This window comes from Dermacentor variabilis, chromosome 4 (genome assembly GCF_050947875.1).
Source record: "Dermacentor variabilis isolate Ectoservices chromosome 4, ASM5094787v1, whole genome shotgun sequence".
NCBI lineage: Eukaryota > Metazoa > Arthropoda > Arachnida > Ixodida > Ixodidae > Dermacentor > Dermacentor variabilis.
Window position 1 is genome coordinate 137,992,226 of NC_134571.1, and position 21,695 is coordinate 138,013,920.

The 21,695-nt window shown below is 45.6% G+C and overlaps 1 non-coding gene and 1 pseudogene across 1 annotated transcript; one reads left to right on the forward strand and one right to left on the reverse strand.

Annotated features, from left to right (window-relative positions):
- Nucleotides 1-11,802: 11,802 nt before the first annotated feature.
- TRNAL-CAG (transfer RNA leucine (anticodon CAG)) lies at nt 11,803-11,886 on the forward strand. The gene has a single exon. It is a non-coding gene; the product is annotated as a tRNA-Leu (tRNA).
- Nucleotides 11,887-19,926: 8,040 nt separating this feature from the next.
- On the reverse strand, nt 19,927-20,973 carry LOC142578351 (uncharacterized; annotated as a pseudogene).
- Between the last annotated feature and the right edge of the window lie 722 nt (nt 20,974-21,695).

Here is a 21,695-nt window from a genome sequence, read left to right on the forward strand (position 1 = left end):
GCTAGCTTTCTTGAAACTAACTCATTTTTTTCACCATCGCAACATGGCTTCCGCAAGACGTATTCATGTGAAACACAACTAGTTTTATTTACGCACAAGCTAAACGTCATTCTTGACCGCTCTTCAACTGCCGACTGTATATTCTTAGACTTTTCGAAAGCGTTTGACAAAGTGTGCCATAACCTTCTAATGTTTAAGTTGCATCGAATTAACATTGATCCCAGACTGCTTGCATGGCTTGAGTGCTTTCTTTCTAACCGTTCGCAGTTTGTCTTTGCTAATGACTCAAACTCTCAAACGAGCAGAGTACAGTCCGGCGTACCTCAAGGGTCGGTACTTGGTCCCCTCCTTTTTTTAATTTACATAAATGATCTACCCTCTTGTGTTTCCTCTAACATTCACTTATTCGCCGATGATTGTGTAATTTTCAGGGAAATAATATGTGACACTGATATATCTTCTCTTCAATCCGACCTTAACGCTATTTCTACTTGGTGCCAATCATGGTCAATGGAATTAAATATTAAAAAATGTAAATTTATGCGCGTGTCCAGAACTTCTAACCAGCTTCCTTCTTACTGCATTAATAATCTCCCCTTAGACTCTGTTTCCTCCTACAAATATCTTGGTGTCCATATTACTAGAAACCTCTCGTGGTCCATGCACGCTTCTTACGTAATTAAAAAGGCTAACCGCATGCTGGGATACCTAAAACGCAATTTCACTAAGGCACCATCTTCCCTAAAATTAATGTTATACAAGTCACTAGTTCGCTCAAAACTTGAGTACGCCGCAGTAGTTTGGGATCCCTTTCAGAAAAACCTAATTCACTCTTTAGAAATGGTACAAAATAACTCTGCTCGTTTCGTTTTGTCTAATTATAACCGAACTGCCAGCACTTCTGTAATGAAATTAAACCTTGATTTGCCATCTTTAGCCTCTCGCCGTAAAGGCCTTAGACTTTCACTTTTTCATAAGATATTTCATCATCCTTCACTTCGCGACGAACTTATCTCCCCTCCTCAATACATTTCATCAAGGTTAGATCACAATAACAAAGTTGGAATTTCATTATCCCAAACCAATGTCATGTCTCATTCATTCCTTCCGCGTACATCTGCCGAGTGGAATCGCCTACCAGCCTCAACCGCTACTATTGTTGACCATCAGCACTTCACGGCAGTATTAGATAACATTGTATAACTGGAGAATTTCATTCGTGTTTTTGTACTACCAATTGTATAACTGTTTTTGTATTACCGGAACACTGTATTACTGCACTGCATGCACCGTATTTAATTTTATTGACCAGCACTCCAGGAACACTCAGATAACATTGTATAACCGAGAACCATCTATTTCTGTACTATTAACTATTTTGCTGCACTGTACTTTTTTTTTGTATTTGATGTAACCACTCCCCTCTTTAATGCCTCTGGCCCTGAGGGTACACGAACTAAATAAATAAATAAATAAATAAATAAATAAATAAATAAATAAATAAGCTTTCGTTATGCCTGTTGCTACTACCGTGCGTACAACGTGACTGTGTGGCGAAACAAGTAAAACATCGTCTGACAAGGTAGAAAGTCGGTCTTCAGTTCCCAATTAAGAACGGAATCCACTTTAAGCAGAGTGGTCCTTATCATGACGTTCAAGCCACCAGAAAACACGTATGGGGAGCATACTTTCAGTGAGCTTGCAGGCGGTTGAAGTTAGTTAAATTGAGCATAAAGAGCCTGCAGATTATTTGGAGACTTTCCTGGTTTTGGAATCGGGACAACAACATACTGCTTCCAATCAGGTGGAATCTTACCAGTCTCCCGTACTTTATTAATAGCCTGAAGTGCGTCAAGAGCTCATTAGAAATACCGTCGGCAGAAAGTGTTCGTTTCTCCATAGTCTCAATCGCCGCCATTAGTTCGGCCATGCTGATAGGGCTGGATATTTCGGATTTGGCAATTGGGTTAGACTCGTCAGTTTCGAGGCAGTGTACATGAGTAGATGACGCGTGATCATACCAGGGTTAATCAGAAAGTGTTTGCCCCTACTTTCTTTTAGCCAAATTACGCCTGCAAATGCGAAGCCCAGATATTGATTCCTAGCGGTGGATTTTTCTTGGACCTGCCTGGCGTCATCTGCCGGGACCTCCGCGGCAGGGTGCTGCTGTCAGTCGTTGAATGCGGTGGTTGTGCTTCACAAGTACACGGTGTACGAGCAACGATGTGTGATTCGTCGTAAGGGACAAACAACCATTGAAATCAACAAGCAAATGCAGCCCACGTATGGGGAAAGGTGTCTCGCTTTGAGAAGTGTCAGGTGGGGGTGTTGTGAGTTCGCAAAAGGCCGTGAAGATTTGCTTGACAATGAGCGTTGGGGGACGCCGCGTGCGTCGCGAATTCTACCTGGAAGCATCTCAAATTCAGTGCTGTGATGGGAAAAATGTCTGAACTGGGGTGACGACCATGTGGAAAAATAGTGTAAGGTACGTAGAATAGTACGTATACCTGTAATTACCTGTATGTGCCATATTTTGGCTAATAAAAGATAATGAAAAGACTTTCTGATTCACCCTCGTACATTGGGAAAAACGTTCTAGCAGCATGCTCTGGAAATTTATGTGGAGTACTCTGCATCACTAAGCTAATGCTCGCCGCAAGGTGAGGTTGCTTATGACCGCGTTCCATTGATCGGAACGTACGCTAAACTGCCCTATTTCCAATGCCAGATCGAAGATTCTTGCGCCACTCAAACCATCGTCATCGAGAAAGTATATATACAAGAAATATACCATATGTTCTGCAACAAACGAATGTTAAAGCCTGACTACTGCTCTCCGTTTGCTAAACAAAGTATCGCAAATCATCAGAAGTGAGACATGACATAACAAGACAAGAACTTTATTTGAGTCCTGAAAAACATATGTAGGGGAGCTGAAGGCTCCCCCAGGTCAAATCAGTGGCTCCGCTCACGATGGGACCGTCAGATGAAGTCCCGGCACAGTGTCGTGGGCCCTCTGGTCTGCCTGGAGTTGAATGTGAAGATTGCTGCTCTTGAGAGATCCCTACCATTGCTCTTTCGTGATGAGTGGAGAGGCGTTAAGGGCTGGGCACAGCCAGAGCATGTGATTAAAAGAACATGAGTCATGAACTACATATGGGGCACGACTGTGAATGGCGAGGGTCTATCCTTTTAAGGAACCGAGGAGTGGGGTACTAACGTGTTTGCAGAAGTCTGAGTGTGATAGCTTGAGGTTTGTTCAACTTAGGGGGAAGGGCTGAAAATGTCCTCCTGCACAGACGATAGTGGGAGACAGTTTCCTGGAAAGTACATAATGGAACTTTGTGGATGTTGACCTCGGTCCAAGCCTGGCTACCCGCGACAATGCGGTACGTGAAACTGCGCGCTGTACGGTGGGCCTGCTCGTTAGGATATTACATTCGAGCGGGTTAACTGAGCCATCTAGACGGCTGAAAATCACGACTTGCGGTATCCTCCTTCGCTGCTCTCCCGAGTTCTTTGAAGTGCTTTATAAACAATACTGTTCGCCTGTTTAGACACGAGGGCGGACGAGAAGGATCTAACCACCGTGCGCGAGTCCGAGAAGACGATAGCGGGAACTTTTGAGCTGTGAAAAGTCAGAGCGGTCGCCGCTTCCTCCGCCACATGGGCAAACTTAATATAGACAGAAGCTGCATTAACCAGGTTGCCCCCCGCGTCAATAGCCGAGACATCGATCTTGTTCCCAGTGTCATATCTGGCAGCATCGACAAGGAGGGCACCTAGTTTTTGCTGATTGAAGTTTTTAAGGATGAGCTTGGCTCTCGCGAATCATCAACCCTCGTAGTGCACTGGGTGGGTGCTTCGAGGAATGGGGTCAACCATGATGCGAGTTCTGGTTTCTCGGGTCATGCTAAATTTGGTCGCCGGTCCAGGAATAGGTTGGGTGCCCGCTTTTTCTAAAATCTCGATCTCTTGCTTAGTGAATGATAGTCTCGTTATTTGAGCCGCTGTGTGAGCTTCTATTAGCTCATCGATGGTGTTGTGGAATCCTAGCTCCAGCAGCTTCTCGGTGCTCGAGGATTGCGGAAGGCCGAGCATGCGCTTGAGGCCGGTTCAGATTAGGGAATCGAGTTTGACCTTTTCCACCTTATCCCAATATAGTTAAGGCGCGAACGAATAGTATTTCGAAGAAATATAGAAACAAACTGCAAGCTAGCTTTGTTTTCGGTTTCGCGGCGGAAGCCTCCTTGACAACCTTTGATTTCAGCATTATTTCGTCACTCAGTGTTTCTGGCAGTCTAGTTATGTAACAACTTTATGTTTTACGCTAGGACATGCTATGTTTTTCTTGCAATGGGACGTTTTACACGTATCTACCGTATGTTCCGCAGTAGCTTTTCTTTTACTTGAAACGTTTTTTTTTAAAACTCAGTGCCCTTCAACTATGCGAAGAAAGATGGCCATCGAAGCTGTGTATGTAGGCCCCTTAATGGCGAACAGCAACTCCGCCGTGGCTCGGCCCGTCATTTCACTATCTTCGGGATCGGCCCACGTATGGAGAGTGCTTAATGCCAGTTTCACCTCCGCCGCTGGTCGGCCCGGCATTTCACTGTCTTCGGGATTTTTTTTTCTACACACGTACACGATAGTCGGAAAAGTAGCCTTTAACAGGTTCTCTGTAAAAGTCCGAAATGGTATTGCTCACTGAAATCGATGTAACGAAAGCATGTTATAGCATTATTGCTTACATTTTCGCTATCATACTACACACGCTCCTCACATTGGTAGCATTGCGCAGAGGAAAGAAGTTATTACTCGACCGCACATGCATGACGTGTAAGACGGCGACTTTGTCGCGCCATTCATGACACAATCGGCGCTAAATTTAGTCTCGCGCGCGGCCTTCGGAGAGGCGTAGCTCGGCAGTACGTTTGTCGATGAGCTCGCTATGCCGTAGTAGGCGTAATATTTGAACCTCGAACCAGTGCTCATCAGGAGTTGTAAGGCCTACAGATGTGCAATATGCTGAAAAAATTTCACGCTTGCTTTAGGAATTTTTCGGTAATTAAGAATAGCTGGCGAATATTTGGCCAGTTATCCATATGCATGCTCAGTGCAAAAGAGCCACTCATAACACCACCCCCTGATTCGGTTAGGCCAAACTTCTCAACGCGCCTGTACTGGGTCCAGCGAGAAGCCCAGATGGGTAACCTTGGTGGAGGCAACTTTGCTGAAGTCGGACACAACTCAAGTCTTCAGTGAAGCCCCGACCATGGCCTAATAACCGCCAGCCACTGTTCCTCCAGGAGACTGCAAATAGTTCGTACTTCAACCTTTCTCTGTTACCCGTATAAGGCGGTAAGGAAAAAAATGAAATCATAAGCGCGTAATTTTGTGCGTTTTCATTCGTCTTCTATAGTGGAACGGTCAAAGCGTAATTGCCTATTGAACTGAAATAAAACGATTACTTCCCTGCAATTATTTGTTGTCAAGTTTCACTTCAGTTGGCAGTGAAGTTTCATGGGTAAAACGGCGTCAGCAGTGAATCAGAATCAGTTTATTCATGACAAAATGGGGATAATTACAGCATATGTATATACAGAAGGAGGTCCCGTAGTTAGAAACTGAAATGGGACCTCCTGTGCATGATGACTAGAATTAATAAGACAAACAAGAATGGCAACATGTAAAATTTACGAATAATGTTTTAGGAGACAAGGAATAAATGAAGTGAAAAGCAGCATATGAACGTATTAAACAATAACGAGGCTTCGACTTAGTCAACAAAAGGTGAAACTACAAAAACAGCTGAAGAAGAAAGAAGGTAAAAAAGTATGCGGGAGAGAAACAGAGAAACAAAGAGAAAGTTAATAATACAACTCGTACTATACTCAAATGGGAATGTCGGAGGAAGCTAAAAGAAAATGCTTAAGTTCTGTACAAAATCTGTGAGCTTTGAATAATTTTAAAGGGAATGGTAATGTGTTCCACAGAGATAAAGCTGAGAAGTGTAATGACTGCTTACCATAGTTGGTGCGAACTGAGGGTAAAATGAACTTAATATTTTCGGCAAATCTAGAGAGAGAGAGAGAGTGAACTTTGATGAGCACCAGCAGTTCAGTCGGCTGGGCCTAGGCCTCCCACGATGGGACGTCGAGGTCTTGCCTCTTCGCCGCTTCGTAGGCCTGCTGGGTCGCCCAGAGTTGGTCGTCGAGATGGGAGCTGCGCAGGGCGGCGTGCCATCTCGACGAGAGGGTCACGGGATTAAGCTCTTGGTATTGATGTTTGCATTCCCATAGCATGTGGGGGAGTGTTGCCGTTTCAGTTTTACAGACCTTGCACGTCTGGCTCGGGTAGATGTCGGGGTATATAGTGTGATAGCGTGTGAAGGAGGGGTATGTATTCGTCTGTAACAGGCAAAGGTTGGTTGCCTGTGCCCTGTTTAACTTGCGGTGAGGGGTGGGGAAGTTTCTTCTTGCGAGGTAAAATGACTTTACAAGGTCGTTGTACCTAGTATTATTTATATTAGTAAGGGATGTCTTCGGAATGATGGTTACTGGAATATCATTGTTTAATGCACTAAAAATAAATATGACCAGGTTATATTTAACAAGGTCAGTCACATTCAAAATATTATGTGCATGTAACCGCCGAGTTGCGCTAATGCTACGAGGTGAACATGTTATTAGTCGAATAGCTCGATTCTGAATGACTTGCAACGAAGTTAGGTGACTGTTTCCCCATGATTCAATGTTATAGCTAATATGAGAATGAACAAAAGCCTAATAAAGCGACACGAGAGTATAAAATTATAAATATGGTCGTGCTTTGATTAGAACGCGTATTCCGTATGCCATTTTATCTTAAGATTAGCGATGTGAAGGTGAAATTTAAGTGGCGGTCATATTCCACACCTAAATAGGTGCAATGATCAACTGCATTGATTAGGTGATTGTTGATGGAAATAGACTGAAGGAGCTCAGCGATCGCTGATATGAGGCAAAGACGACAAAATTGGTCTTATTATGGTTAATCTGTAGCTTGTTAAGTTCACACCATGTGGAAATTTTCCCGTGATCATTAATGAGCTCACGTGTTAGCGTTGATATACAATTGTTAGAACTAAATAAAGTAGTATCATCAGCGTACAGAATACACTTCGATGAGGAAAGGCAACTGGGCAGATCATTAATATAAATTAGGAAAAGTAGAGGGCCTAATATGGACCCCTGTGGTACACCAATGTTAGTAGTAGCTTCTTTAGAGTAGTGCCCAGAAATATTAACGACCTGTTTTATATCTTGTAGAGTAACTGCGGATTAGAAGTAGAGGCGGACCAGTTATTCCGATGGCTTCAAGTTTAGCACAAAGAATTGTGTGATTAATTGTGTCGAAGGCCTTGGATAGGTCAACGAATATCGAGGCTGCAAGTTTACCTTCATCAAATGCTTTTTGGAGATAATCAGTAAGAGATATAAGTGCCAGATTAGTTGAAAAGCCAGAACGAAAGCCGAACTGAAAAGGGGAAAGAATATTAAACTTGTCTAAATATTTTGTTAGACGCTTTTCGATAAGTTTTTCAATAACTTTATTAAAAAATGGAAGAACGCAAATGGGTCTCTAATTCCGTGTAAGCGTGCGATCACCTTTTTTTGAAAACGGGAATGACTCGACCGCGTTTGAGTTCACGTGGAAAAACACCGGTTTTAAAAATCAGGTTAATGATAGCTGAGAGGACGTTAGCGATATGTTGCGCGATCATTTTAATATGGTAAGCGTTAATATTATCTAGACCAGCACTAGTGGCTTTAAGGGTTCTAATTACTAAAATTACTTCATCAGTTGTTGTTGGAAAATGGAAAAATGAATGAGGTAAGCGTTTAAAGGACATGTTACAGCGTGAATCAGAATCAGAAGTGTTATTGAAGAAAGCATGACAAAAGGCATTTGCAATATCAAGCGGATTAATGTATTCCGTGTCATTGTGAATGGTTCTCGAAATGACGTTCTGAGAGTTACGGCTTAAAAAGGTTTTAACTATTTCGCATTTTTTCCTAGTGTTATTACCACATCCTATATTTTTTTGTTCGTTATAATTCCTCTTCGCACTTCTAAGCTGTGCAGAAAGAGAGAAAATTTTTTGTAGCGGGCAAGTAGTATAGTATTGAAAGGTTGCTTCTTTGCTTTTTATACAAATTTTGACGAGACCGCATTGCTTTCAGATGGGCTATCTGTAAGCCATGCATTTTGTGGCGATGATACCTTTCTTCTGCATTTTATTTAATGAGAGTGGGAGTTGAAATGCGATGAAAATGTGGTTAAAAACTGCGAAAAAGATTTTTGAGGTTCATTAGATGACAATTTCTGACCAGTCAGTTTCAGTTACGCTGGCAAGGAACATCTTTTTGTCAAGTAAAACTCTGTAGAATGACGTGTTAGATAAGGCTGAGTGATTGCGCAGGCGAAGAACGATAGGGCAGTGATCGTTAATATCAGTGGTAACAATGCCAGCCTCAGGCGAATCTGTGAGGTTCGATAATGCGTGATCAATTAAGGTGCCATCAGCAATGTTAGAACAACGAGTTGGGAGAGAAATTAAACATTCATATCCAAAACTATGGAACAAATTGAATAACTAGAAGAATTAGATGAATTGGTATCTATGAGGTTAATGTTGATATCGCCCATGATTATTGCATTACAATTAGCGCATGATATTTTCACCATTGTTTGATCAAGCGCACTACAGGAGTGAGTAACTTAAGAAGGTGAGCGATAAATGCAGCCAAACACTAAGCTCTTGTTGCCTATACTGAAGACGGGGGAATCAAATTCAACAAACACGGATTCACAGTTAGTAATATTCAACTCCAAATCAGGCCGTCGTTTATATGGAATGTTAGATGAGACAAATATAGCTGAACCACCGTGATTACTCGTCTCTCTGTGAGAATACTCAGAAGTGTACGAGTTAAAGCAGAATAGGTCCTTGTCATCATTACTAAGCCAGGTTTCAGACACACATATTATTGAAAAAGTGTTGTTAAGTGTCGAAAACAGGTTATCAAAATCATCAAAATGCTTGCAGAGACTTCTAGCATCGAAGTGAATAATTGAATGGTAGTCGCGCGACATGAATTTATTCAGCACAGATGTTGACAGGTATGAATCCATGGTGGATGGTAATGACATTTAAGAGTCAGAATACAGGCAGTTAGTTGAAAACAGAAAGGTCAGACTCATCAGCAATGCGACAAACACGGCTTTCATTTCTCTTTCTAGCCTTAATCTGACAGTTATCCGTGCACAGACGCTTTCAGTTGTTGGCTTTTTTTAGCACGAGTGCTTTGGAAAAGAGTACCTTATTTTGTGGTGTCATGTGGTCATTAACAAAGATGGGAAAGTTGTTATCATATTTGCCGATGTCATTCAGGCAGAGCCTTGCCTTTCGTGCTTTGCTGATAAACTCATTGTTTTTCGTTCTAGAACAGAATCTAGCGATTAAGTTTTTCTCACCCTTATCTTTAGTAGCGACTCGATGAACAACATCGATATCAGCGGAAGTCACGGGACAGCCAATTTTCCTGCCCACTGTGTCCAAAACTGCAACGCAGTCCTCGCACTGAGTACAAGGGATACCCCTGATTTCGATGTTGTTAATGCGAGAGTACTGGTCGGGCTCGGAGACCCTGCGGGGAAGTGAGCAGTTTTCCGTTTTGAGGGCTTTGTTTTCTGCCCCAAGTGAGGCCTTTTCACCGTGCAGCTTGTCAACCAGATCGTTCAGAAACTTTAGACTGGACTTAAGGCTGTCCACGTGCTTCTTTAGCTCAAGCACGTCAACGCCAGATGTCTTCATGTCAACCAAAATCTTGTCAGCAATGCGATCGGTCATACGAACCGATTCATTAAGAAGTCTTGATTACAGTTCATCGATTCTCTTAGCGAGCTCAGCACAGGTGGCCATGTCTAACAACAATAAATAAGAAACACTAAAAACTAATTCAAGGACACAAGTAGCATAAAAACAGTTCTTGGCAGCAGCGACAGTAACAGGAGAATAAAGAAAACGACAGATGCTGTCGTAACCAACCTGTAGAAGTAGAAAGGAATGCGTGAGCAGATGCGCGAGCACTGCCGCTGCTGCCAAGACTGAAGTGAACTGCACCGTGGACTTTTGAAGAGCGAAGTGCTCAGACTCCATAAACATTGTCCATGTTTGTTGCGCGCCTCATCGCTTCAGCCTATAAGAAGACTTTTCAAAAACAGCAAACGCACCGGAGGTATCAAGTACGATGTCACATTGAAATGATCGGATGACAGCGATTTTGTTTGCTTCTGTGATTGGCTGGCGGAATAACAATCCCGCGCGGTCCGTGTGCCTTGGTTGCCAGCTGCTGTTTTTTTAAAAGTTGTATCCTACTACAGCTGCGAAGAGGGAATTGGGGCATCTGTGGAAACGAACAGGCTACGCCAGCGTCAATGAGGACGTTCAAACCCGCAGGGTTGACACCAAAAACAGCGACCGAGGAAGCCATCCAGGTGTCCCTGGCAGGCTCATAATTACTGCGGGGCACGAGCACAGCAGTTTTCACAATTGATGAAACTGATAATGCATTGAGTTATTTGGTGCATTCCTTTTCGACAATATGAAAACATTGAATTTTTTTAGCACTCTCGGTCTAAGATATCGGCTTTTGTGACAGCGAACAGGTTTCAACAATGCACGCAGTCAACAATCACTCAGTCCATAGAACAGTGTCTTGCTTCATAGAACTTCAATACATATATCTTTTTGCAGCTGCCATGTTGTTTTAAGTATAGTTGATTTATAAATTTATAAATAAAGATATTGCGTCAGCTAGGAATAATATGTTTGGAGTTCTTTCTTGATGTCGCTTCTGTTATGACGAACTTCTCATATGTAGATATTAGACCAACAGATTTTCACGGTTCCTTCCAGTTGCTCTTAGCGCTGCCGACGGATGGTGTGTTGTGCGCAATTTGATTTTTTGCACGGTTTGGACGCGCTCAGATGACGCTTATCTTCAGAATCTTAAAAATTAAATTACGGGATTTCACGCGTCCAAACCACTTTCTGATTATAGGGTACGCCGTAGTGGGGGACTCCTGAAATTTTGACCGCCTGGGGTTCTTTAACGTGCACCTAAATCTAAGTAGACGGTGTTTTCGCCCCCATCGAAATGCGGCCGCCGTGACCTCATGCTCAGCAGCCCAACACCATAGCCATTGAGCAACCACGGCGGGTTCCTCAGAATCTGAATATTCGGAGATAAATAGACGAATATAGCGTTTAACTGTAATTCTTGGCTTAAAATGTGCATTCTAAATCAGAAGAGTTTAAAGTAATCTCGTGTGCTGTATCCATTTTTCCAGGAGAAACTACAGGGACGTTACCCGAAGACGAAGACGATGACGTGATTTTGAGATCCCATTTTCCAGTTGTGTGTAAGTGCCCCGTCTTTGCGGTCCTGATCATCAAGGTTTTTTGTCAGCCTATTTTCGGGTTGGTATGGCGTTCTCATAATTATTTTGCCAGCGCCCATCTGTGGATGGATGCTGGCAACCAAACTAAGCATAAACAACTGTAAACGAAACCATAGTTTTTTTTTTACAAATAAAGAGCAATTGCTTTCTGGATATGAACGGTCGAGTCGAGCTCGTCAACAGTAGAGAAATGATTAAAAGTATTTCCAGTAAAAAAGTTGCTTTGTACACGGTCGGCAGGTAGGTGCGCTTCTCTTGCACAAGAAGCAGTCTGTGTCAGCCGATGCACGTCCTGTCAGGATGGCCGAGCGGTCCAAGGCGCTGCGTTCAGGTCGCAGTCCGGTCTTCCGGGCGTGGGTTCGAATCCCACTTCTGACACAACCTTTTTGTGTACATGTTTTTTGTGCTTGTACCGTATACCTCGTATTTAATAACTTGGGAGTTTTATGTGGTAATAGCGTGATCTGATAATATTTTTTTTCGAAATAATTGCTTTCATTGCATGTTTATAATTCTGCTACAGTAGAATTATCGAACGATTTGTTAAGCCCTGGTGAAAAATCATTCTTCTAACTTAAGTAGCTATTGAAATGAGGGGGACAACTGACGTTTTGAGAGAATTGAGTCGAAAGCAGAAACAAAGCTTTATTGCTCAGTTACACTTTAGTAGAGATCTACTGAGGCACCTACTTGGCAGCCACTGTTCAGTTGCACTTTTGTAGAGATCTACTGAGGCACCTATTTAGCAGCCACCGGGCACGTAGACATATCCATAACAAATTTTCCTTTTCTGTGCTTCCCGTTTGGCATCCGGGCCTCATTTGTCATCATCCGTGCCACCCGGTCAGCAAAGTAGAGTCGACGCCGGTCAATCTTTCTCAACCATCGCACTGCGTAGCAGGGCTGGTTAAAGATCAAGTGACTCGGGCAGTGCTTCCATCGTGAATAGTTAGGACGGCGTCCAGAGTGCACGCAGCGAAACGAGCGATAACATTGAAAGACGCCAGAACGAACAGCGCAGGTTGTAGACTTCAGAAGCAAGTCTATAGCTGCGCGTTCTATGCGCTTCTGGCTGCTTCTGGAGCTTGGCTAATGCCTGAACTTACTTCCTAATTGGCTTTCAGTGTTGTCGGAGAACAATTTAGGATCCCATTAAAGATGGTGAAAAAAAAAAAAACCTTTTTTGCCCGTTTCTGGTGCAACAGGAGCATATATATCACTAGTCACTCAAAAAAAAGGAAAGGAAAGTGGGCGTGTCAAGCAACCACTTTATTAGGAAAATTGCTGATTTCAAGCGTAACAGCGTCCTACAAGAACAAAAAAGTTATCGGATCGTGTTAAGAAAGAGGCACTAATTTTGTGTAACACAAGAACTAAGAATTTTTTAAAACCAAATTTCCGTGTATAAATTGTTCCTTAAGTTAAGAATAAACTTTGGAGAAACCGCTTAGACCTGGCGCGATAATTTCGATGGTGAATTTTTAAACAACTTGCACTTAAATGATAAAATGTGTAGCCTGATAAGCGATATTGATCGCTGAGTGCGCAGCCGCATTGAGCATAGAAGTTTGTTAGCTATATTCCACACACTCTTAGAAAAAAGGCAGTGAAAAGGTATTAATTGGTGTAATTTACTAGCTTTACTAGCTGATTACTACCTTTGATAAATCAGGCTTATGGTAAGTGCTTCATTTGCAAAGCTTTTAGTTGGTTTCATGGGCCAACCAAAGATGTCACAGACCAACATCACCTGAGGTCTATTATGCTGCATAGTGGCGGTCTTAATACGATATTGAGATATAATAGTTTCCACCATCGCGTTCGATTAGTAATCAAGGGCGGCGCTGCGGTGCATCCATGTGCCGACTGTGCGTTCTACGAATATATTTTCATAACTTTGTTTATACATTGAAATGCATAAGTGCGCGCCAGTACATATTGGGCTCCTAAAGGTTTTGAATATACGGGGTCTTTTCTTCAAATTATGGAAATTTTTAATAAAAATTAATGAGTGCTGCGAACGTGTCGTTCTTGCAGACGAAATAGTAGGCGAAGCGGAAATATTCTGCCGAAAATAGGTGAGCTCCAGAAAAGTTTCTAACAAAATTTTATTAACATTTGTAATAATGCCTTCGGGGCATTCGGGGCAGTCATGACATTGTCATGTACACCCATCTTTAAAAAAAGTGAAAAAATCATGCCTAATTCGGAATATTTATCGTCGAATTCCGAAGCTCAACCGAAGCAATATCGAGACTAAGCGCGTATCGCTGGGCGTCATACGGCAACGCCCCGTAAAGAAGTGTGGGGCCAAGTTTTAATGATAGCATGCCGGCGGCAAATCCTGACCCATGTTTCAAGTCTGGGTAGCGATTAGCCCAGGAATACTCCAGGCACAGGGATGACTACGTCCGGTAATGGGAGCGAAAGAAAAGGGTTGCATTTTACATACTTAAGCTGACTCCAGATATCGAAGCCCGCTCTATGATGGAGAAGTTTATATGTCTAAACTCGCTACATGTCTGAGAATACATCAGGACGCGTCAGGAGACACTCACTGCGCCATAGGTCCGCTTTTAAAACAGTCGTCTTCCCTAGGTGACAAGACTGTAGGGAATGTGACGACTCTGTCTCGGTCACTCATAATCGTCGAACCTTGAGCACAATAGCGGGGCCGCCTTTTCTGCGTTCCCCCAGTGCTACGTTTCGATATTACCTGGATTTACCACTGAAATAGGATGATAAATATGTTCAATTAGGTGCGATTTTCAATAATTGTTTTTCTGAATATGAGGGTGCATTAAAATCTGACTGCCTTCCAATTCACCATTTAACAACTGCCCCTCATGACCTAATAAAAGGGTACTTAGTAAGCTTTAATTTATTAGATTTCTGAAGCTGACGTTAATAGCAGCAACGCATGTCCGACTTGCCGAAGAACTCGTCTGCAAAATCGCCGTGTTCACTGCGCTTATAGTTTGTTATAAAATGTGCATTGTAACCCCCCCCCCCACCCTGTATATACCTATAAGGCCATTCTTAGAGATATGTTACGTATATTATCCCGATCACTGCATTTTGCGATGCGTTGTTCCCCTTTGTTCCTCTTTGTTCTGTGGAGTTAATTTACGCAATCTAATGATCCTGTCATGATGCTTACGTGATGTTGCTTGATGGTGTTATAAATACCACTAAGATATGTGGCAATGCCGCCCTTCTTTCCCTTTTCTACTTTGTATCTTCATACGTGTTGATGTGAGATCGTCAAAGGACCCATTTAGCGAAAAAGCCGGCGTCTGTATAGTCTGTAGGAGCGAAACGGCACCTAAAGTACCATTGGCTGCGACGGAGCAGAGTGGGCGAAAGGGTACGCCTCCTGCCACAATAGCGCGCCAGGTACTGCGTGAGGGGAAAGGGCATCGCTGCGACGCCACGTCACCGTCGCTCTCGCTCTCGGAAGCCGGCGCACAGTGCCCGAGCGAGCACTAAGGAAGCACGTACCGCTGTCGCTGGCCGGCCTTGGTGGCCGCTGCTGCTTCCTTGGTCTCTGGTCGCGCAGGACGTCGGTGCCATGCGGCGTTGGCACCGCAGGCTGCTGCTGCTTACTGGCTCGGGTAGCACGTACCGCTACGGTACATTAGCAGTTTTTGGCCGTTGCGCCTGAAATTTGCTATAACATGTCTGCAATAAAACTGATGGTTCGGGAGACGTTGAAAGACATCCTATACGAATAATACAACTGTCACACGCACACTTCTAATCGCCATCGGAGCCAATCCGGATTGAGCTTGATCCAGATCGAGTGTTGCTACACGGTCATTTGAAATCGCAATCTTGCGAGATCCGGATCCGGACGATCGCGATCCGAGAATCGTGATCAGGCTTACGTTTGCGCGCTCCAACGCAGTTTTCTGAAAACGCTAAAAACAATAAGGGAAGGCAGCCCAATAATAAAAAAACTTTAAAAAAACTTTTTAGCAGCAATAGTAAGCTAAAAAATTGAAATGCTGTCCAAATTTAGCGATATTTTGCGCATCTCAATTGGTAGCCAAGGCATTATGCAGCTCTGAGATTTGCCGGCGATCAGTAGGCGATAATAACTCGGTCCAGATCATCGGACCGTGTAGCAGGGACAATTATTGATCGCGATCAAGAAGTCCGATCGGGATCGGCTCCGATCTCGATGAGAACTGTATGTTTAATACCAGTATAAGGCTCAAGAAGAAGCTTTTGTTGTTGCAAGAGAGGCAATTAGGAATTAGAATAAGGGCACTCACACTTGCTTTCTGAACTAACTAGGGCCCTAGCCGGTAATATGGCAGTTATGAACAAGCTTCACGAGTTGAAAGAGGAGCTCGGTAACGTTACTGTTCAAACTAAAAAAAATTCGAAAGAAAAAGAGGAGGTCGCTGAAGGTGAAGTCAAGCTGCCGAACACAAAGATTGCCACCCTGGTCGATACTCCCGCGTCGGGAAGCTCGGCTGATACCACAGCTAGTGCTCATATCGTGTGCGAACTATCTTATCGCTTGGCCATACTTTCTTCACGGTGCGGTGACACTGAGAATACAATGCGACGGTCAAGCCTGCTCTTCATTAACATAGCGGACGATGAAAGAGAGGACTGGGCGGCGTCCGAGCAGGAAATGGTTAATTTCTGTACTCAAAAATTTTACATAAGCCTATCAAGCATGCAATTGGAAAGTGTGCAAGATTAGGCGAGTATGCCGATAACAATAACAGGCCCATCATATCGAAGTTGATCTTCTATAAGGATAAAGAACTCATCTTATCAGCGGAAAGAGTCTAGGTTTCTATACCAGAATATTTCTCCCCAATTACACGAGAACGCCTGACTACGCTCGCGCAAACAGTTCAGCAGATGACAACGAACATACAGAGCACGATCCAGAACATGATGGCGCAGATGCAAGCACAGCTGCAGACGCAGATACAGGCACAAATACAAGGCATGGAAGCACAGATCATCGCCAAACTGCAGCAATCATGGACGGGACAGCACGTACAGCAGCATCCACAGCACCAGTGAGAGACCTCTTGGTCTGGCACTGGAACTGCAACGGCTTTACCGGCAAGAGAGCGGTGCTGCAGCAACACTTGCAGCAACTAACGAGGAAACCAGACGTCATAATGATTCAAGAAACACACAGCGAAGAGACGCCGAGATTACCTGGCTACCGGTCACACGACAGCCCGCCGAGCAAAAGGGACACGTCCAAGGGCAAGGGCAGAGGGGTCTGCACCTTCGTTAGGAAAGGGATCACCTTCATGGAACACGAAATGATCGGCAAAAGCGCCATCGAACACTGCACGGTGGAAGTAATCACGGGCAAGAGGAGGAAGGAGAGCACTTTCCTGGTGAACGTCTACAGCAATCCGTCCCACGGACAACAGAAATTCAAGGCACTCTTCCACAAAGCGAGTTCAGTCGCGGGGAGCAACACGCTCGTAGTGTGCGGAGACTTTAACGCTACGAGCCAAGACTGGGGCTACCACAGAACGACGGTCAAGGAGAGAGAGCTCATGCAAGACGCCACTGACGTCGGACTGAACCTAATCACGGATCCGGCCTTTCCCACCAGGATCGGCACATCGGTTACGAGAGACACCACTCCGGACCTTACCTTCGTCAAAACCGACGGAGGATCGAGAGAAGCAAAATGGAGAAACACGGGCCAAGAGCTGGGCAGCGATCACTACATCGTGGAGGTCATCGTACCGCTCGAACGCCAAGGCAACAGCGGCATAAGGAAGCATCGCATTACGGACTTGGACGCCTTTCGAAAGGCGCTACCCGCGGTGCAACTGGACATTACGGACATCGAGCAATGGGCGGCCAACGTCGTTGAGACGATGGAAGGAGCCACCAAAGAGCTGGAGACGGACGAACGGATAGACAAGATGGACAGTCGGCTGGCCCACCTGATAGAAGCCAAGCAGTCCATAAAGGCGAGGTGGCAGAAGCGACGAACCAACCGAAGTCTAACGAAGAAGATCGCCGAGCTCAACAGGCAGGTCGAGGTCCACTGCAGGGTGCTATGCACCCAACAGTGGAACGAGGTCTGCAACGAAGGCGACGGACAGATGCACAAGGGCAAGACGTGGAACATGCTGCGGCACCTCCTCGACGAAACCAAGACCAAGGGCCACCAACACAACAACCTGGCCAGAATCCTACACAAGGCAATCTGTGAACACGGGGAGGACGAGGTCAAGGAGCGCTTGGACGCCAAGTACCTACCGACCACCCCTCGGAAAGACACCCGGATTACCAAGGCAACGAGAACGAGACGCTAGATCGAGACATCCAGACATGGGAAGTCAGAGTTGCCCTACAGGATCTCAATGGCAGGTCCGCCGCGGGTCCCGATCGAGTGACCAACAGAGCGCTCAAGAACCTCAACGAAGCGGCCATCGAAACGCTCACGAACTTCTACAACAAGTGCTGGCAAGAAGGAAGGCTGCCCAAGCAATGGAAAGCAGCCAAGACGATCCTCATCCCCAAGCCTGGCAAGCCGCCCAACATAGAGAACCTCAGGCCGATCTCGCTCACTTCGTGCGTGGGAAAGGTCCTCGAGCACGTTCTCATGAACAGGTGGCAGCGTTACCTTGAAGAATCGGAGCTTTACCCAAATTCCATCATCGGGTTTCGGAAGAAGCTCGGGACGCAAGACGCCATGATCTTACTGAAGAACGAGATCATCGACGATACGACGGGCACCAAGGACAACAGAGCCATACTCGGGCTGGACTTGCAGAGCGCCTTCGATAAAGTGAGGCACTCGGCTATCCTGGCCCAAGTATCCAAACATGGGCAGAAGGACATACCAGTACATCAAAGACTTCCTGACGGAACGGACCACCGAAATCTGCGCGGGAGACCTGCAGCTCGAAGAGAAGAAGCTGGGCAGCGTCGGAACTCCGCAGGGCTCGGTGATCTCCCCGCTTCTCTTCAACCTTGTGATGATCGGGGTGATCAACCGGCTAGAAAGAGTAGCGGGAGTCCGGCACACCATCTACGCCGACGACGTTACGCTATGTGTACCGGGAGGAAGCGACGGACACATCGAGACAACGCTGCAAGAAGCGGTCAACGCCATCGAGGAGCAGCTGGGCGGGTCTGGACTCGTTTGCTCTCCGGCCAAGTCAGAACTGCTGGTGATTCCACCGACAGGAGCGGGCAGGAAAAGAAAGAACATGGAAGTCCAGTACGAGCGGCCCAAGATCACGGTCAAGACAGCGGGAGGACAAGTAATACCGGAGGTCTAGAAGATTCGAGTGCTCGGGCTGCTCATCCAGCGAAATCGAGTCAACGGTGAAACGGTCAACAAGCTCGCGGGCAAAGCGGCCGCGGCAATGAGACTCATCAAGAGGGTGTCCAACAGAAGAGCGGGGATGAAGGAGGAGAGCCTGTCTAGGCTCGTTCAATCCTTCGCAGTTAGCCACATAACGTACGTGGCCGCCTTCCACAACTGGAGGCCGAGCGAACGTAACAAGATAGACGCCACCATACGCAAGGCGTATAAGGCGGCACTTGGCCTCCTCGGGAGCACGAGCACCGAAAAATTCATGGCGCTGGGAGTCCACAGCACACTGGACGCAATAGCCGAAGCACAGAGAACGGCGCAACTCGAGCGTCTCTCTGAAACAAGAACCGGAAGAAAGATACTGCGGGACCTTGGCCTCGAGCCGAGGGAAGGCGAGCAGCAGAAAGACGTACTTATACCGGATAGCATCAACAGAAAGCTCAGGGTCTGCCCGATCCCGAGGAACGTGAACCCCGAGCACAACAAGGAGCGGAGGCTGGCGAGGGCCAGGGCTCTTGTGGACCTCCACGCCAGAGAAGAAGGCGCCATCTACGTGGACGCGGCGGAGTATCGAGGGAGCAGCGGCGCATACGTGGTGGTGGCTGTCGGGGCATCGACGGGTGCAACGAAGACCGCGGCGAGCGTCCGGACTCGAGAGGCACACCGGGCGGAGGAGGTGGCCATCGCCTTGGCCGTCTCCGACCCCGGATGCACTACAGTGTTGTGTGACCCTAGAACGGCAGTGAAGAACTACGCCAACCCTATTGCAAAAACCAGCGCCACTGGGACCCAGTGCGCCGGATTATGGGCCCAGTGCAGCGCGCTGGACGCTGGGGCGCTGGGAAGGCGCGGCGTACTGGGAGGCACTGGCTACTCGTGCGAAAAACAGCTCTAGCGCGTTAAATATGCGGTGCCTGGACACCGTATATATTTTTTGAATACAGAAAGCAAGGAAGAGCGCTTTAGTGCAATAAAAAAAGAAAAAAAAACGAAAAATACGATTGATCCGACAAGGATTCGAACAACCGACATGTAGATCCCAAGCCCGTCACTTTACCACTACGCCACGCCATCTTTTTTTTTTAAATCCCTTTTATTTCCTTTTTTAACATAGCAGGTATCATGCACGGAAGCGTTCTTTCTTCACAGCTTTTCTAACACACACACACATACACAGAGAATTGCACATCTATATAAGTATTCATCTTTGCTGCAGGCGATTCTGCCACACCTGCCATCGCTTGCTAAACTCATCTTCGCCGCCCAGCAGCGAACTTGTATACGCAAAAGCATCACAAAAGTGCGTCCACGCAGGTTTTGCGTTTTCTAGTGCTAGGACGTAATCAGTTCGGGATCTCCAAATTGCATACAAACCTAGCAATAAACAGGGTTTCAACACTGTTATTTCTGTCATCTTTCAGTGTCAGATATTTTACGTTATCCCAATTTGGGTATATCTGCACGTCAAACACAATTCGTATGTTGTGCCAAAATAGTACTGCATTTGTACAAAACAAAAATACGTGCTGCAACGATTCTGGACAGGGACAGAGCGGGCAGTCCGTTGACCACGGCACGAAGAAACCCTTGTTACGTAGCCATGTTTTTACAGGTAGAACTTCGACATGTAACCTAACAAAGAAATCCTTAATCGCTGTTTTTACAGGATATTTTGGTAGACGCTTGAAAACGTCAGACTCCAGCTGGCTTCCAACTCGAGACCGATATAGGGGTGGTGGGAATAGCATATCTATAGTGTTCCAGTACAGACTCTTCCGTTTTACATTTTTTAGGTACTCTTGAGAAAAACGCTGCTCGAAGAAGCGAGCTGTCTGCTCCACCTCCCTGTAGAATTTTAGGGTGCGGGCTCGTGGGACTCCTTGGGCACCTTCGATCCACTCGCTTAAGTACCCCCCTCCTAATTGTTTGAAAGAATTACGTATAATATGATGGGTTTGGTTTTTGAAAAAACGGTACCTGTGAAATTTGAGTTTTACCCCTACGTTTACCAGCCCAAGGCCTCCTTTTGCCTTACTTAAGAATAAATTACTGCGCCTCATGCGCTCAAACCGTGACTCCCAAATATATGTTGCGCAAAATCTATGCACTCGATTCACCTGAGCCGGCAAACAGGGCATCACTTGCCATCAGACGGAAATTCGCGGATAATTTGCCATGTCAAAGCCGAGAAGCAGTTTGTTTCGCAGAGCTACGTCTCGTACAGACATGGTTGATGCGCTATCGCCCAGCAACTAAAACTCACGCCTGTACCAGAAAGAAAAAGTTGCTGTCCGTATTCAGCAGTGTGCTTGGAAGTGCCACACCATCGATTTTCACTTGCGATTGCTGTTTTAACTTCGAAAAAAAGTCCTAAATGAACCGCCGACCCGGGATGGTGTATGGCCTGTTACTGCCGATTTCGATAGCCATTTCTGGTTCTTCACGCAAAGGATATGCACCGTTTCCTCAGTGCAGTGATGCCTTTCAGTCAAGACGCCTGGCTAGTCATAGATCGTCAGAGAAGCGCGGGCTAGTGCTGGGAGCCTTCGGCGATAGCACACATACTTGTGTTTATGACGCGTCACATCTGCGGTCATCGCTTCTTATGCTGGCACTGTAGACATGAAAAAAAAAACGTTTATTTAAGAACATCGATGCGAAAGCTGACATATAGAGTGATTTATCCTTGTTAGATTTCTTGATTCATGCGCCGAGACACTCCCAGAGGATGGACTCGGCGGATACGCTAGGCTTAAGCTTCGGTGGGGAGCGATCTCGGCGCGGGTAGTTAAAATAGCAATCGCAAGTGGAACTCGATGGTGTGGCACTTTCAAGCATACTGCTGAATATGGACAGCCAC